The sequence below is a fragment of the Sminthopsis crassicaudata genome, chromosome 6 (assembly GCF_048593235.1).
Source record: "Sminthopsis crassicaudata isolate SCR6 chromosome 6, ASM4859323v1, whole genome shotgun sequence".
Taxonomy (NCBI): Eukaryota; Metazoa; Chordata; class Mammalia; order Dasyuromorphia; family Dasyuridae; genus Sminthopsis; species Sminthopsis crassicaudata.
In genome coordinates, this window is record NC_133622.1 from 176,396,616 (window position 1) to 176,415,376 (window position 18,761).

Sequence of the window (18,761 nt, forward strand, 5' to 3'; positions counted from 1 at the left end):
TATTGATCAGAGACATGCAAATTAAGACAACTGAAATACCACTACATATCTCTCAGATTGGCTAAGATGACATGAAAAGATAATGACAAATGTTAGAGGGGATGTGGGAAAACAGGGACACTGACACATTGTTGGTGGAACTGTGAATGAATCCAACCATTCTGGAGAGTAATTTTTTTTTTTTATTATATATATATATATATATATATATATATATTTTATAATATTATCCCTTGTATTCATTTTTCCAAATTACCCCCCCTCCCTCTATTCCCTCCCCCCGACGACAGGCAATACCATACATTTTACATGTGTTACAATATAGTCTAGGTACAATACATGTGTGTGAATATCATTTTCTTGTTGCACAATAAACATTAGAATCCGAAGGTACATGTAACCTGGGCAGACAGATATTAGTGCTAACAATTTACATTCCCCTCCCAGTGTTTCTTCTCTGGGTGTAGCTACCTCTGTCCATCATTGATCAACTGGAAGTGAGTTGGATCTTCTTTATGTTGAAGATTTCCACCTCCATCAGAATACATCCTCATACAGTATTGTTGTTGAAGTGTACAGTGATCTTCTGGTTCTGCTCATTTCACTCAGCATCAGTTGATTTAAGTCTCTCCAGGCCTCTCTATATTCCTCCTGCTGGTCATTTCTTACCGAGCAATAATATTCCATAACCTTCATATACCACAATTTACCCAACCATTCTCCAACTGATGGACATCCATTCATCTTCCAGTTTCTAGCTACAACAAATAGAGCTGCCACAAACATTTTGGCACATATATGTTTCTTTCCGCTCTTTAGTATTTCTTTGGGATATAATCCCAGTAGTAGCGCTGCTGGGTCAAAGGGTATGCACAGTTTGATAACTTTTTGGGCATAATTCCAAATTGCTCTCCAGAATGGCTGGATTCTTTCGCAACTCCACCAGCAATGTATTAGTGTCCCAATTTCCCCACATCCCCTCCAACATTTGTCATTATTTGTTCCTGTCATCTTAGCCAATCTGACAGGTGTGTAGTGGTATCTCAGAGTGGTCTTAATTTGCATTTCTCTGATCAGTAGTGATTTGGAACACTCTTTCATGTGAGTGGATATAGTTTCAATTTCTTCCTCTGAGAATTGTCTGTTCATATCCTTTGACCATTTATCAATTGGAGAATGGTTCGGTTTCTTATAAATTATGGTCAGTTCTCTATATATTTTGGAAATGAGACCTTTGTCAGAACCTTTGTTTTTAAAAATATTTTCCCAATTTGTTACTTCCCTTCTAATCTTGTTTGCATTAGTATTATTTGTACAGAAACTTTTTAGTTTGATGTAATCAAAATCTTCTATTTTGTGATCAATAATGATCTCTAGTTCTCCTCTGGACATAAATTCCTTCCTCTTCCACAAGTCTGAGAGGTAGATTATCCTCTGTTCCTCTAATCTATTTATTATCTCCCTCTTTATGCCTAAATCATGGACCCATTTTGATCTTATCTTGGTATATGGTGTTAAGTGTGGATCCATATCTAATTTCTGCCATACTAATTTCCAGTTTTCCCAACAGTTTTTTCCGAATAATGAATTTTTATCCCTAATGTTGGAATCTTTGGGTTTGTCAAAGATTAGATTGCTATAGATGTACCCTTTTTTGTCCTTTGTATCTAATCTGTTCCACTGATCTACTGGTCTATTTCTTAGCCAATACCAAATGGTTTTGGTGACTGCTGCTATATAATATAGCTTTAGATCAGGTACACTTAGACCACTTTCCTCTGACTTTTTTTTCATTAGTTCCCTTGCAATTCTTGACCTTTTATTCTTCCATATGAATTTTGTTGTTATTTTTTCTAGGTCATTAAAATAGTTTCTTGGGAGTCTGATTGGTATAGCACTAAATAAATAGATTAGTTTGGGGAGTATTGTCATCTTTATTATATTTGCTCGGCCTATCCAAGAGCACTGAATGTCTTTCCAATTATTTAAATCTGATTTTATTTTTGTGGCAAGTGTTTTGTAATTTTTCTCATATAATTCCTGACTTTTCTTTGGTAGATGGATTCCCAAATATTTTATACTCTCAACATTTGTTTGGAATGGAATTTCTCTTTGTATCTCTTGCTGTTGCATTTTATTAGTGATATATAAAAATGCCGAGGATTTATGTGGATTTATTTTGTATCCTGCCACTTTGCTGAAATTTTGAATTATTTCTAGTAGCTTTTTAGCAGAGTCTTTGGGGTTCTCTAAGTATACCATCATGTCATCTGCAAAAAGTGATAGTTTAATTTCCTCATTTCCTACTCTAATTCCTTGAATCTCTTTCTCGGCTCTTATTGCCAAGGCTAGCGTTTCTAGTACTATATTGAATAGTAATGGTGATAGTGGGCAACCTTGTTTCACTCCTGATCTTACTGGGAAAGGTTGCAGTTTATTTCTATTGCATATTATGCTTACTGACGGTCTTAAATATATACTCCTGATTATTCTAAGGAATAATCCATTTATTCCTATACTCTCAAGAGTTTTTAGTAGGAATGGATGTTGGATTTTGTCAAATGCTTTTTCTGCATCTATTGAGATGATCATATGGTTCTTATTAATTTGATTATTAATATGGTCAATTATATTAATAGTTTTCCTAATATTAAACCAGCCCTGCATTCCTGGAATAAATCCTACTTGATCATAGTGTATTATCTTGGAGATGATTTTCTGAAGTCTTTTTGCTAATATCTTATTTAAGATTTTAGCATCAATATTCATTAAGGAGATTGGTCTATAATTTTCTTTCTCAGTTTTCGATCTGCCAGGTTTAGGTATCAGTACCATGTCTGTGTCATAAAAGGAATTTGGTAGGACTCCTTCATCCCCTATTTTTTCAAATAATTTATATAACATTGGGGCTAATTGTTCTTTAAATGTTTGGTAGAATTCACATGTGTCTGGAGAGTAATTTGGAACTATGCTCAAAAAGTTATCAAATTGTGCATACCCTTTGACCCAGCAGTGTTACTATTGGGCTTATATCCCAAAGAAATCTTAAAAGAAGGAAAGGGACCCACATGTGCAAAAAATTTTCTGGCAGCCCTTTTTGTAGTGGCTAGAAACTGGAAAATGATTGGATGCCCATCAATTGGAGAATGGCTAGGTAAATTGTGATATATGAATATTATGGAATATTATTTTTCTGTAAGAAATGATCAACAGGATGATTTCAGAGAGGCCTGAAAAGACTTACATGAACCGATGCTAAGTGAAAGGAGCTGAACCAGGAGATCATTATACATGGAAACAACAAGACTATATGATGATCAATTCTGATGGACATGGCTCGCTTCAACAATGAGTTGATTCAGACCAGTTCCAATTGTTCAGTAGTGAAGAGAGCCATCTACATCCAGGAAGAGGACTGTGGGAACAGAGTGTGGACTACAACATAGCATTTTCACTTTTTCTGTTGTTCTTTGCTTGCATTTTTGTTTTCCTTTTCAGTTTTTTTTTTCTTTCTTGATCTGATTTTTCTTGTGCAGCAAGATAACTGTATGGATTTGTATACATATATTAGATTTAACATATATTTTAACATATTTAACATGTATTGGACTACCTGCCATCTAGAGGAGGGGTAGGGGAAGGAGGGGAAAATTTGGAACAGATGGTTTTGCAAGGGTCAGTGTTGAAAAATTACCCATGCATATGTTTTGTAAATAAAAAAAACTATAATAAATAAATAATTTTTTTTATAAAAAAGTTGGTAAGGGATATCTCTTCTGTCTAAGAAATAAAAAAAACAAATATTATGGATAACTTTGCTGGATATGATATTTTTGGCCACAGACCTGGTTCTTTAGATTGCTGTTATATATGATTCTAGGTCCTGTGCTCTTTTGTTGGGGCTGCTGATAAGACTTGTACAATTCCAATTGAAGCCCCTGCATATTTGAATTGCTTTTTTTCTTGTTTCTTGGAAAATTTTCTCTTTGATGTGGGGTTTTCAAATTTGGCAATAATATTCCTGTGCATTTTCACAAAGGATCTTTTTAAAATGGTGATCTATGTATTTTTTCTATTTCTATTTTCCCCTTATGTTCTATCACTGCAAGACTCATTTCCAGTATTATTTATTGCATTAGTGTGTCAACTTTGTTTTTGGTCATAGCTTTAAGGTACTCCAGTTATTTTTATATTTTCTCTTCTTGATCTATTCTCCCGATCTGTTGTTTTTCTTATAAGATATTTCACATTCTGTTCTATTTTTTTGTTTTTTTGTTTTTTTTTTCCATTCTTTATATTCTGCTTCATTATTTCTTGGTCTCTTATAGCTTCCCCTTGCTCAGTTCTAGTTTTCAAAGAATTATTTTCTTCTTTAAGACTTTGCAAAAGTCTTGGTTGACTTTTTTTTTTTTCATAATATTGTTTTTCTTGGGTGGTTTTCATTTTACTTCTTTAGTTTTTCTTCAATATCTCTCATTTGATTTTTAAATTCTTTTTTGAGTTCTTCTATAAATTCTCTCTGGACAGGGAGCCATTTAATGTTACTCTTTGGGATAGAAACTTATTTTACTTCAATGTTATCCTCTGAAGATGAACCCAGTCTTATGTATTCCCATAGTAAGTTTATATAGAGTTTTTTTGCTTTTTTTTTGATGGCTTATTTTTCTAAAATGAAAAGTATTTGTATAAGTACTTTTAATTCTCGGTTTGGTGGGATGGTACCTCTAATTTCACTTCATCTCTCCTTTCTGGCCTGGATCCCCAAATCAAGAACTCCTACCTCCTGTCAGTGTCCACAGTCAGCAGCTTTCCTGCCCCACTGCTTCTGCACTCATAGGTGCTGGGTCCTTCTTGCACAGCTAGGCCTGGTATTCCTAATCAGCTAAGGTTCCCTCAGTCTGCCCAGATTCAGACCCCTAACTTCACACAAAGTCCAGGAGGTGAAAGTTCCAATGGTTCCCCTGAGGCTCCAGTCAAACCCATCTAGCCTCAAAGGGCCCCACTTGATGTTCCTGTAGAGCTAATCCTGAGGTACTTGCACTCACATGAGTTAATCCCAGCTTGGGGTTTTTCTTTGGATCTTTTTGGGTTATCCCAGGAGGACCCCTGTTCTGTCCCAAGTCTTCTCTGTGTTTCGCCAGTCTTTTGTCAACCTGAAGTGCAAATTTGTTCTGTTTGCAGGGAAAATCTAGAGAGCTTGAAATTTATTGACCCACTCCACCATCTTCCCAGAATTCCCTCTTAGCAGGTATTTTTGCAGTCTAAAGTGATTAAAAACACTTTCTTCTCCCAGAGGCCAGTGGCTGGTATGACTGTCAGAAAAGGATATTTGTGAGTCCCTAAACATCCTCTATGTCCTACACCATATTCAAATTGTAGCCCCAAGAGTATTCTAATCAATGGTAGATCTGTCACTGATTCCCAACATTCCATAGGTGCTCCCTCTTTCAGTGCATCTATTATGCACATATCTCTGGGATTTAACTCTCAGGGTATAGCTCTAGCAACACAGAAATATTGACTCACCCACACAAGAACAAGAATTGGACCTGTTGCCACTTTAAACTGTAACTCCCAGTTTTCTGCCTTGTGACCAGAAAACAAATGGGGTGAGGATAATTTCTCTTTTCTTCCTGGGAGTATGTTCATAATTGTCATACCTGGTTCTGTGTGATCAATGGTGTGGGTGGTTCTGTGGATCAATGGGAGTGAATGGTTTCTTCCAACCATTGGTGACTCAATTACTTCACAATAAGGCACTTTTATTATGAGGTGAAAAGAAGCCTCTTTAATGATGACTCATTGGAAGTACTAACGAGAGCAGCCCAATCCTTCACCTCTCTCTTGACTTCTACTCTTTCTGGTGCCAAATACACATTCTCCAGACTCCTGCAAAGAGATGGAAGGAAGAATGGGTAGCATTTATTTCCCCCATTCTTCTGCCATTATCCACAGTAGATAGGGAGCCAATTAGGCAAGCTTATTTTTCTTTCCAAACTTTTTCCACTTTCTCTCCTTTCCTGAGAAGATAACGGATGATTGTTCTTAAGAATGACATATTCAGATTCAGGCAAAATAACTAGAGCTTCTCAGTCCGAGGACTAGTTGCTATGGATACAGAAGTAGTTGATTTCAGAAGCAGCTAAGTACCAAGTTTGGAGCAGGTACAATTAGAGTGAAGAACCAAAGTGAAATGTAAAATATCTAACCAACAATCTCACAAACTGCTTTATGTATCATTCTCCCTACAAACCCCAACAGGATTTACAAGTTGTTGCCAAATCATATTCTATTAATGCATGATTATGAGTATTTAATGCTTTTAGCATTAGTATGTTTATGCATGTAGAAATAAATTACTTGTCCCATAGATGATTTATATTATACTTTGAATATTTGATTTTGGTTTTGGTTTTTTGCTTCCTCCTCCTTTAGGAGGATGTGAACCAAAAAATAAAATCATCCTAAGGGAACTGGGTCAGGGATGGCATAATAATTATGAAAACAAGGAATCCAGGTCTCATCATTAAAGTCAGACATCTCCAAAACGGAATTTAATCCAAATTGCAAATCAGCATTCCTTTAGTGGAAAAGCAAATTAACCACAGCACAGGTGGGCTCAATAGCATTATCACTACTAGAAAAAGAATCCATTGTACTGTTGCATCACTTTCCCTACAGATGTCTTTTGTTGACAAGTTTACTTGCTTCTTTTGGAAAAAACCATTCAGGGCCAGTATCAGCATGGCCTTCTGCTATTTTCAATTTTGATTAAAATTTCCCAGAAGCTTTGATTTTTTTTCCCAACTAGAGACAGATTTTGCTATTAACAGCCTTAAATAAGGGAGCCGGTCCAATTTGGCTGAGTTTCTGATGGATAATGTGGGAAATTTCCAAGTTGAGTAATTCCCAGCACCTTGTGTGGTTATTGAGATAGGAAAAGACGTAGTTTGGGGAGATAACTGCAAGCATATTGTTTCCTGGTCTTTTTTTTTTTTTTTTTTTCTTTTCTTTTTTTTAAGCCACTTTTATCAATGATGCTGGGTCAGTCATAAGATAACTGGATTTTCTGCTTTAGGAGAAAAATCTGATACTCAACCTATAAGCATAACTGATGATCCTTTCTTCTTTTCTGTTCTTGGTGTGACAATCAGTGAATTATACTTCATGCTTCTGAGTAACAGCATTTATTTTACAAGAGGATCCTTTCCAAATATTATTTTGTATCTCTTCTATTATTTAATATCTCATCATGTGATTGGTTTTGCATCTGCCTTGCCATCTCATTAGCAAGTATTTATACTTTGCAACAAAGAATTTAAGAAAATGAAAAAAGTGATTCAGCACAACCAATGAAAATAGAACCAACACATAACCAAACCCATACTCACACCCACACACACTCCAGTCAAATATATTATATATACACATAATATATATATATGATGGCCATATATTATATATAATATAATATATATTATATTCACATGTGTATCTAAACACATGTGCATATATGTGTTAAAATACACACATATCTACATCTATACAGGTCATTTCAGTTATGCCTGATTTTACATGCCCCCAATTGGTGTTTTCTTGACAAAGAGTGGTTGGCTATTTCTTCCTTCAGCTCATTTTGCAAATGAGAAATCTGAGGCAAACAGGGATAAACTACTTGCCCAGGGTCACACAACTAGTAAATATCTGGGGCCAAATTTAAACCCACAAAGATAAGTCTCCCTGACTCTAGGCCCAGACCTCTATCCACTGTGCCAACTATCTGCCCTTATTTATATGTATATTCTCCTTATTAGAAATATTTGATTTAGAAACATTTTTCCCCTGCTTAATCAACAACTTCCTTTCTTATCCTAGTGTGAATTAACTTTCTCAGTACAAATTTTTATAATTTCATCTAATCAAAATTATTAAATTATTTTGTGATCAATTCTCTCTTGTATAATTAAGAACTCTTTCCTAGCTACAAAAAGGGTAAAGCATCTGATCTGATTCTCCTCTAATTATCTTATGGTATGTCCTTTAATATTCATTTTCACATATCCACGATACTTGTATAGTGATGATTATTATGTTGCATTTTATAGGATGGTGGTCTAAACCTAATTTCTGCCATATTGTTCTATCTTTTTTTTTTTTTTTAGCAGTTCCAAATGAAATTTGGTGTTTATATTCTTCAGTCTATAAAACATTAGGTTATCATTTCCTTTTGATTCTGATTCTTTCCTAAGCAAGCTGCCCCATGTATCTACTTTTCTGTTTTTTAGACAGTACCAAAAAGTTTTAACAATTACCACTTTATAGTATAATTTAAAGTTTAGACATACTACAATTCTCTATTTCTTAAAAATAATTTTATTGAAATACCAATGCAAATATCTGGCAAATAAAAACTATTATTAAAAAAAAGAAAAGAAATTTTTAAGGACACAATTCATATATAAAAAGAAGTCTATAATCATCTTCAATTAAACAAATATTGCCATTATATATGGTTTTCTAAATTATATATAAATGAGTAATTCCAAAATAAATTGAAAACTGTTTTAAAAAAAATAATAATTTTATTGCTATCATTTTCTTTTACATCTCTTAGATCTCTACCTGTACCTTTCCTTCTCCTTCTCCTTCCCATCCCATATAAACAGTTTTTAAAAATAATAATAGCATTCACACAGGCCATATCTAATATATTCATATTTAAGCTATATATGATTACATCCTTTTACCTCATGCCTTTCTTTTGACTTTGAAAAATTGGATATTGGGGCAGCTAGGTGGTGCAGTGGATAGAGCCTCCTTGAATTCAGGAGGACCTGAGTTCAAATCTGATCTTAGACACTTAATACTTCCTAGCTGTGTGACCCTGGGCAAGTCACTTAACCCCAGCCTCCCCAAAAAAAAAAAAAAATGGATATGGAGGACAAAAAAAAGGCAAAGTTCTCAGAGGGATGTTTGGAAGTATTTTCCTAGTCTTTCCACTCTTCCTGTCTAGTTAATCTTCATGGAAACAATTGTATGTTATAGACATTTATAGACATTCTGACTAAGGGAGTAAGATGGATAGCATATAAAAAGAAGGCATTTCCAGCTGAATGAAATAGTAAAACATCAAAAAGGAAAAAAGGAAAATAAGAAGAATCGGGTTTGGGAATAAAATAAATCAAAATCATAAAGGAGTGTAGTGTAGTGGGAAATTCGGTCAGTCCTCAATATTCCTGTGTTTAATTTTCCTGACTTCAAACATTCATGTCATTTTATTAGTACCCTCATTTATACTTTCATATTGGCAGCCACATGCTTGTAGCTATGTATATAGAGAAAAACAGAAGACTTATGATGGGCTCAAGTTTGTAGAGTGACTGGTATTCTCCTAGAGATTTCATTGGTCTGCTGTCATAAAAAGATCCTAATATATTGAAAAAAATATTGTATATTTTCATTGTTTTCTGATCCTGTCATCAATTACAATATCAAGGTTAAATGTCAACTTATCTCTGCTATGCTCCCATACTGAGAGACCCCTACACATGAAATGAATGTCTCTGATGAATTATTTCAAGTTGGTGCATCCTTCATGATTTCTAATACTCATCTGCAAGCTCAGAAGAACAATATCAGTGGTAATGTTGAGACTTCACTGGTTGTGGCATCTTCTGACAGCAGAGGCTAAAGTCCCAGAAACTTGGTTTTCAGAGGACAGCCAAAGTAGCAAGATTTATAGCAGTTTAGTGTTTAGCAGTACACTGCCATCTGACATGGTAGAAAATAAGATTCAGTTTAAAAAATGTTTTAGTTTTAAGAATTTTGTTTGATGTATTTATAGCACTGTAGATTTTATGTTTTATGACAACTGAATATTGCCTGAAATTAATGTTTTGTTTTTATTGTAGTTGAAATGTTAACATAAAAGGTCACAAAATTCTAGGAAATTACTAGTGAGAAAAAATGTTTTACATGTTACCAATTTTATAGTATTTTGTGTACTGCATTTTATAAGTTATTTCATGGTTACTATGTTAGGAAAAGTCCCTATAATTAATGTGTTTTTTCAGCAATCTCTAATGGTAGATTATAGTTTTTGGTGGTTATAGTAACCTAGTCTCCTATTTCCCATAGGTTCAATGTGTCAACATTCAAATTATTAATTTTTTTTGCCATTTTCTAAGACTGTTACCCTTAAAAAAGTTAAAAATTGACTATATATTTACTTTAGGTTCAGGAGAAAGATGGTTTAAACATGGCTCCAGTTCTTAGTAGCTGTGTGCACTCAGGGAAAAGTGCTTAAACACCTAATGCTTTGTTTCTTTATCTGTAAAATGATATTTGTATTATCTATCAAGGATGTTGGGAGAAATAAATGGGTTCTCATTTAAAAATTAATAATAATATCATTCTATATTATTTTGAGGTTTGTAAAGGGCTTAACATATATTCTCATTTGAAATTTACACTAGCTAAGTGAAGTAGGCACTATTATTATCCTCCTTTTACAGATAGAAAAAAAAATTAGGCTGAAACAGAAAATGACTTGCCTAGAAGTAGCAGGATTTAAATTCAGATCTCCTCAACTTGAGGTCCAGCACTTTAGACACAGTACCTGTTAGTTGTCTGGGTTTTTTTTTTTTTTTTCCTGTTTTCAAACAGAAAAAGAAGAAAAAGAGAAAAGGAAAGAAAATTGCAAAACTATTCAATCCTCCTTCATTTCTACTTTTTTTTCTCATTGTTTTCTTCAACATTATAGATCTTTTGTTCAACCAACTGATTTTTTTTTTAAATCTAGTTTCATTGTTCATGCCATTACTAGTATATGCCCAGTTATGATCACTGAATTAATCTTATGCAGGAATTGAGTGTACTATCATAGATTAACTCCAAGATATTTTATGCCTTTTGTAGATATGCTTAATCCTTCTCCTTCCATTCTTTTCTCCCAGATTTTTCTTGGGAACTTCCAACAAGGGAAGTCTCTCCTTTGAAAAGTAGAAACAACACCAGCTTCAGAGTCAGTTCTATGTTTGATAACTCCCAGTGACAGTTGCAAGTCACTGAACCTTGCTGAACCTCAGTTGCCTCATTTGTAAAATGGAAACAGTAATTACTATTATTAAAGAAGTATCTACCTCAGCGGGTTGTTGTGAGGATAAAATGTGATCATGTATATAAAATTCTTGCAAATCTCAAAGTGTTCTACAAACTTCCGCAGTTCTTATCATTACCTCTCAGGCAAGCCCATTCCATTTTTTTGAAAGCTTTAATTGATAGGGATTTTTCCTGACATCAAGCCAAAAATCTACCTCTCTCATTTCCACCCATTGCTTATATTTCTGCTCCCAGGGACCAAGCAGAAAAAGTCTCATCCCTCTTTCCCTAGGACAGTTCTATAAATACATGAAGGCTGTTCTCTTCTCTTCTCCAGGCTAAAGTTGGATGAGTTTTATGCTCCAGTGTTTCTTCAGAGCCCAGGGAATCAGACGATCAACTTTTGTGTGTTAGGACTTTCATCCAACCATGACAACTTATATTCTTCTCTTTTTGGAGACTTATCTACTTAAGCAAATTAAAGAGTCTCATTCTGGTTGGACATACTATCTAGATTTCCAAATAACAATGAAATTATGCACATTGGCCTGGAAATCATGAAAGCTGGCTTCCAAAGTTATTGTTGCTACTGTGAGGTTCTGGGCAAGTCAGGCACTGGATCTCATTTTCCTCATTACTACAGTGAAAAGGTTGGACCAGATAATAACACACATTTGCATGAATTTTGAAATTTACAAATTTATGAGGGGCAGGATGGTGTCATACATAGGGGTTCAACTTTAGAGTCAGGATAGACCTGGCTTCCATTCTTACTTTTTACTTCTAATAGTTGAGTGACCATGGACAAAGGATTAGCCTGTCTGGATTTCATCTTCCTTCTCTTTAAAATAAAGAGACTATACATCATTATCATCATTATTGTCATCATTGCTATCATCATCATCATCATAATTGTATTAAAGGCCCACATTTATCTAGTACTTAAGGATGTTCAAAGCTTCCATTCCTAGCAGAATGTAAACCCTTTAAAGGCAGGGACTTTCTTGTCCTGTGGACTAAGTAGATGTCTAATAAATGGTGGATTGACCACTTTCTTCCAGTCAGTTTAGTTTTCTGATGTCTCCCTGCCCCCCCCCCAAATAAAGAAATTAGATATGAAGAAGGGGATGGGATCCCTGACTAGATAAATTACTTGACTGAAATAAGTAAATTAATGAATTTAGATGAATGAGTTAAAATATCAACAATGATATGATGATGATGATAGTGGTAGTGGTGGCATATTCCCAGCCTAGATTTACTCCATTTTGGGGGAGATATTTAACCAAAGGACCCCCAAAATCTGAAAGATGGCTTGGAGGTGGATTAGTCTAGATTCACAATATCACAAAATAAATTCTCTTTTTCCTCTTTGGGCCTTATAGTAAGTGGTTCTTGGAGCCATTTCCAGACATTCTGTGTGTCTGGTACTAGTTCATCCTCAACAGGTTTCCTAGTGTGCCTAGAGAAAAGGGAAGAGCTTGTTGGTCAAGATTTTTGGAACCTATGGATAGAAACATATTTTGATGCATAAAATACAATTAAGTTAATTTTGAGGGTTTAAGTTTACTTCTCTTCAAAATTCTACTAATTGTGAATAAAATGCCAGACAGTCAGAAGCGAGAACTGCGTTTCAATGCCTTCTCAGACATTTACTGGCTATGTGACTAGTCATTTAACATCTCCTGACCCTAGTTTCCTCATTTATAAAATGAAAACATTGGTCCACATGACTTCCCAGGTACCTTCCAGCTTTAATCTCTCATCCTGTGACTTTTATTACCTGCCCAACAAGAAGTTCTGGCATTTCTGATATGTGGGCCAACAGGAAAAATGTAATCCCTAACTCTCAAAATGAAGCTAATGCTGACAGATAAGAGATTAACGTAAGGTTCCACAGAGCCTTGTAAGACTTAGAATATGTCATATTTTTTTCTATTGCAATAAAGGGCATTACTCAGGTCAGGGGGAAAAATCTACTTAGCTGAGCCTGTTTCAGCATACCTTAAAATTGGCCTCAGCATATGGATGATATTGATGCTAAATCTTCCAGACGTGCCCACAGTAATATAATTCAACAGACCAATTTTAAAACCCGAGATGGGACTATGAACTGGAGATACAACATGTCGTCCAAGGAGAGGACCCTTCTTCACATAGAAATTTAGCTTTGGGCCAAGTTTAATCCTGGGGAAGTCTGACTTCTAAAAGAAGGGCTGAGACTTTTTTTTTTTTTTTTTGCACCCTGTGGCTAGTTGAGAAAAATGGAGATGAGATTTATGAGAGTTAAGCCCCAGATGTCACCTCTCCCTTTCATAGTCAAATTCTTAGAAGAAGCCATCTACACTTGACGACTCCCTTCTATATCTCATCCTCTTCTACCAGTCTCTTGAAGTTTAGTATTCAAATTGCATCACTCAACTGTTCTAGACAAGGTATCAACAATCAATTAATTACAATACAGTCTAGGTACAATACATGTGTGTGAATATCATTTTCTTGTTGCACAATAAACATTAGAATCCGAAGGTACATGTAACCTGGGCAGACAGATATTAGTGCTAACAATTTACATTCACTTCCCAGTGTTTCTTCTCTGGGTGTAGCTACCTCTGTCCATCATTGATCAACTGGAAGTGAGTTGGTTTTTCTTTATGTTGAAGATTTCCACTTCCATCAGAATACATCCTCATACAGAATTGTTGTTGAAGTGTACAGTGATCTTCTGGTTCTGCTCATTTCACTCAGCATCAGTTGATTTAAGTCTCTCCAGGCCTCTCTGTATTCCTCCTGCTGGTCATTTCTTACAGAGCAATAATATTCCATAACCTTCATATACCACAATTTACCCAACCATTCTCCAACTGATGGACATCCATTCATCTTCCAGTTTCTAGCTACAACAAAAAGAGCTGCCACAAACATTTTGGCACATATATGTCTCTTTCCGCTCTTTAGTATTTCTTTGGGATATAATCCCAGTAGTAGCGCTGCTGGGTCAAAGGGTATGCACAGTTTGATAACTTTTTGGGCATAATTCCAAATTGCTCTCCAGAATGGCTGGATTCTTTCGCAACTCCACCAGCAATGTATTAGTGTCCCAATTTCCCCACATCCCCTCCAACATTTATCATTATTTGTTCCTGTCATCTTAGCCAATCTGACAGGTGTGTAGTGGTATCTCAGAGTCAGTAGTGATTTGGAACACTCTTTCATGTGAGTGGATATAGTTTCAATTTCTTCCTCTGAGAATTGTCTGTTCATATCCTTTGACCATTTATCAATTGGAGAATGGTTCGGTTTCTTATAAATTATGGTCAGTTCTCTATATATTTTGGAAATGAGACCTTTGTCAGAACCTTTGTTTTTAAAAATATTTTCCCAATTTGTTACTTCCCTTCTAATCTTGTTTACATTAGTATTATTTGTACAGAAACTTTTTAGTTTGATGTAATCAAAATCTTCTATTTTGTGATCAATAATGATCTCTAGTTCTCCTCTGGTCATAAATTCCTTCCTCCTCCACAAGTCTGAGAGGTAGATTATCCTCTGTTCCTCTAATCTATTTATTATCTCCCTCTTTATGCCTAAATCATGGATCCATTTTGATCTTATCTTGGTATATGGTGTTAAGTGTGGATCCATATCTAATTTCTGCCATACTAATTTCCAGTTTTCCCAACAGTTTTTTCCGAATAATGAATTTTTATCCCTAATGTTGGAATCTTTGGGTTTGTCAAAGATTAGATTGCTATAGATGTACCCTTTTTTGTCCTTTGTATCTAATCTGTTCCACTGATCTACCGGTCTATTTCTTAGCCAATACCAAATGGTTTTGGTGATTGCTGCTATATAATATAGCTTTAGATCAGGTACACTTAGACCACCTTCCTCTGAGTTTTTTTTTCATTAGTTCCCTTGCAATTCTCGACCTTTTATTCTTCCATATGAATTTTGTTGTTATTTTTTCTAGGTCATTGAAATAGTTTCTTGGGAGTCTGATTGGTATAGCACTAAATAAATAGATTAGTTTGGGGAGTATTGTCATCTTTATTATATTCGCTCGGCCTATCCAAGAGCACTGAATGTCTTTCCAATTATTTAAATCTGATTTTATTTTTGTGGCAAGTGTTTTGTAATTTTTCTCATATAATTCCTGACTTTTCTTTGGTAGATGGATTCCCAAATATTTTATACTCTCAACATTTATTTGGAATGGAATTTCTCTTTGTATCTCTTGCTGTTGCATTTTGTTAGTGATATATAAAAATGCCGAGGATTTATGTGGATTTATTTTGTATCCTGCCACTTTGCTGAAATTTTGAATTATTTCTAGTAGCTTTTTAGCAGAGTCTTTGGGGTTCTCTAAGTATACCATCATGTCATCTGCAAAAAGTGATAGTTTAATTTCCTCATTTCCTACTCTAATTCCTTGAATCTCTTTCTCGGCTCTTATTGCCGAGGCTAGCGTTTCTAGTACTATATTGAATAGTAATGGTGATAGTGAGCAACCTTGTTTCACTCCTGATCTTACTGGGAAAGGTTGCAGTTTATTTCTATTGCATATTATGCTTACTGAAGGTCTTAAATATATGCTCCTGATTATTCTAAGGAATAGTCCATTTATTCCTATACTCTCAAGAGTTTTTAGTAGGAATGGATGTTGGATTTTGTCAAATGCTTTTTCTGCATCTATTGAGATGATCATATGGTTCTTATTAATTTGATTATTAATATGGTCAATTATATTAATAGTTTTCCTAATATTGAACCAGCCCTGCATTCCTGGAATAAATCCTACTTGATCATAGTGTATTATCTTGGAGATAATTTTCTGAAGTCTTTTTGCTAATATCTTATTTAAGATTTTAGCATCAATATTCATTAAGGAGATTGGTCTATAATTTTCTTTCTCAGTTTTCGATCTACCAGGTTTAGGTATCAGTACCATGTCTGTGTCATAAAAGGAATTTGGTAGGACTCCTTCATCCCCTATTTTTTCAAATAATTTATATAACATTGGGGCTAATTGTTCTTTAAATGTTTGGTAGAATTCACATGTGAATCCATCTGGCCCTGGGGATTTTTTCCTGGGGAGTTGATTAATAGCTTGTTCTATTTCTTTTTCTGAAATGGGACTATTTAAGCAATTTATCTCCTCCTCTGTTAATCTAGGGAGCCTATATTTTTGGAGGAAGTCATCCATTTCACTTAAGTTATCAAATTTATTGGCATAAAGTTGGGCAAAGTAACTCCTTATTATTTCTCTAATTTCCTCTTCATTGGTGGAAAGATCCCCCTTTTCATTTGTAAGACTATCAATTTGATTTTCCTCTTTCTTTTTTTTGATCAAATTTACCAAAGGTTTATCTATTTTATTGGCTTTTTCATAAAACCAACTCTTGGTTTTATTTATTAATTCAATAGTTTTTTTACTTTCAATTTTATTGATTTCTCCTTTTAATTTTTGTATTTCAAGTTTAATTTTTGGTTGGGGGTTTATAATTTGGTCTTTTTCTAGCCTTTTAAGTTGTAAGCCCAATTCGTTAATCTTCTCTTTCTCAATTTTCTTCAAATAAGCCTCTAAAGATATAACATTTCCCCTTATTACTGCTTTAGCTGCATCCCAAAGATTTTGATATGATGTCTCATCATTGTCATTATCTTGGGTGAAATTGTTAATTGTTTCTATAATTTGCTCTTTCACCCAGTCATTCTTTAAGATGAGATTATTCAGTTTCCAATTACTTTTTGGTCTATTTACCCCTAACTTTTTACTGAATGTAGCTTTTATTGCATTGTGATCTGAGAAGAAGGCATTTATTATTTCTGCCTTCCTACATTTAATTTTGAAATCTTTATGTCCTAATATATGGTCTATTTTTTGTATAGGATCCATGAACTGCTGAGAAGAAAGTATATTCCTTTCTATTGCCATTCAGTTTTCTCCAAAGGTCTATCATACCTAGTTTTTCTAATGTTCTATAATCAATTAATTACAAATTCCCATGGCTTTGCCTTATATTTTGACCTTATTGATCTTTCTACAGTTTGTAATCTTATTAACTACTCCTTTCTCTTAAACACTTTCTCCTCTATGGATTTCCATGCTGCTGCTCTCTCCTCACTAGCTTTCTGTGTATCTGACCATTTTTTCTGTCTCCTTTGTTATCCAATGATAACTAAACTTGTCCTACCTATATGTCACAAACATAGATATGAGTTTTGGGTGAAAGAGAAGAGATGAACACAGTTCAGGTTATAAAATTGTGTGATTGGAGGGGTGGTGGTAATCTCACCATAAACATGGAAATTAGAAAGAAGGAATGGTTTGGGGATGGGAAATGAGTCTTATTTTGGCTTTGTTGAATCTCAATAATTTCTGAAGAACATTTAATTAGAGATGTGCAACAGGCAACTGGGGATGTAGGACTATAGTTCATAGGAGAGACAGGTGCTGGCTAACTGGATATGGGAGTTGTCTGGAAGAAGGGATAATTGACTTCATGGGAGCTGATATGGTCACCAAGAAAGAAAGTGTAGAGAGAAATGGTAACCTGAATTCAAATCCCATCTCTTCCACTTGCTAGCTATGCAATGTGATCATATCTTGTCTAGACTATTACAGCATTCTCTTAATTGGACCCCTTGACTCCAATTTCTTCCCTTTCCAATCTATCTTCAACAAAATTGTCAGATTGATGTTTCTTAGTATGGTTCATGTTTTAGAAAACAGAATCCCCCACTTTCTTCCAAACAGATTCACTGACTTCCTCTTATATCTTGGAAAACATATGAACTGCTCCCACATTTGGTATTTAAGGTCCCCCATAAGACCCTACTTTCCCTCACAAACAATGCAGTTCAGCCAAACTGGACTGCTTGCTTTCCTCTATTCATGAAAGTCCTTTTCTGCAAAGTCTGCCCTGCCTCCTCACTTCTTCATAAAATCCCAAATTTTCTTAGAAGATCAACTCAAGTATTATAAATAAAGAAAAACAATCTTTTCTCTCAAGGATCTCAAAATATGGAGACAGCTAGTAATCTAGTAGGTTAAGTGCCAGACCTGGAGTCAGGAAGACCCATCTTCTTGAGTTCAAAAATGGCCCCATTCATTAATAGGCTGTATGACTCTGGACAAGTACTTAAAACCTATTTCCCACAGTCTCCTCATCTTCAAAATGAGTTACAGATGGAAATGGCCAACCATTCCAGTATCTCTGCTTAAAAAAACCCCAAAGGGGGTCACAAAGATTCAAACATGACTAAAAACAACTGAACAACAACAGCAACAATATCTCATAGCCTAAGGGTAATGACAATCCTCCAAGTGATAGTGGAATGAAGGTGGCAAAGATAGTATGGATAGATGTTTCAGTCTCCACCTCCCATTTTGTTGGAAAAGAAAAAAAAAAAAAAAAAAGAACTACTCAGTGTAAGATGCCCAGCTTCCTTTTTATATTCATAAATACGATATTGTTTAGCAAAAACTTTGGGGTAGATATTACAGTGTAAAAGGTTGTTATCTGAAATGAAATTATTTAAATATTCCTGGAATTTGCCATCATGGAAAGTGGGAATGGAGTAAATAGAATGGGCTTTGGAAGGGCTAGAAAATTCATATTGATTTTTTTTTCTAGGACCAAATTAGATGGCAAACA

General features: G+C 34.7%; 1 long non-coding RNA gene across 1 annotated transcript in view; it reads left to right on the forward strand.

Annotated features, from left to right (window-relative positions):
* LOC141546977 (uncharacterized) overlaps positions 1 to 18,761 on the forward strand; it is a 69,328-nt gene that overhangs the window by 14,131 nt on the left and 36,436 nt on the right. The gene's annotated exons all lie outside the window — the stretch shown is intronic.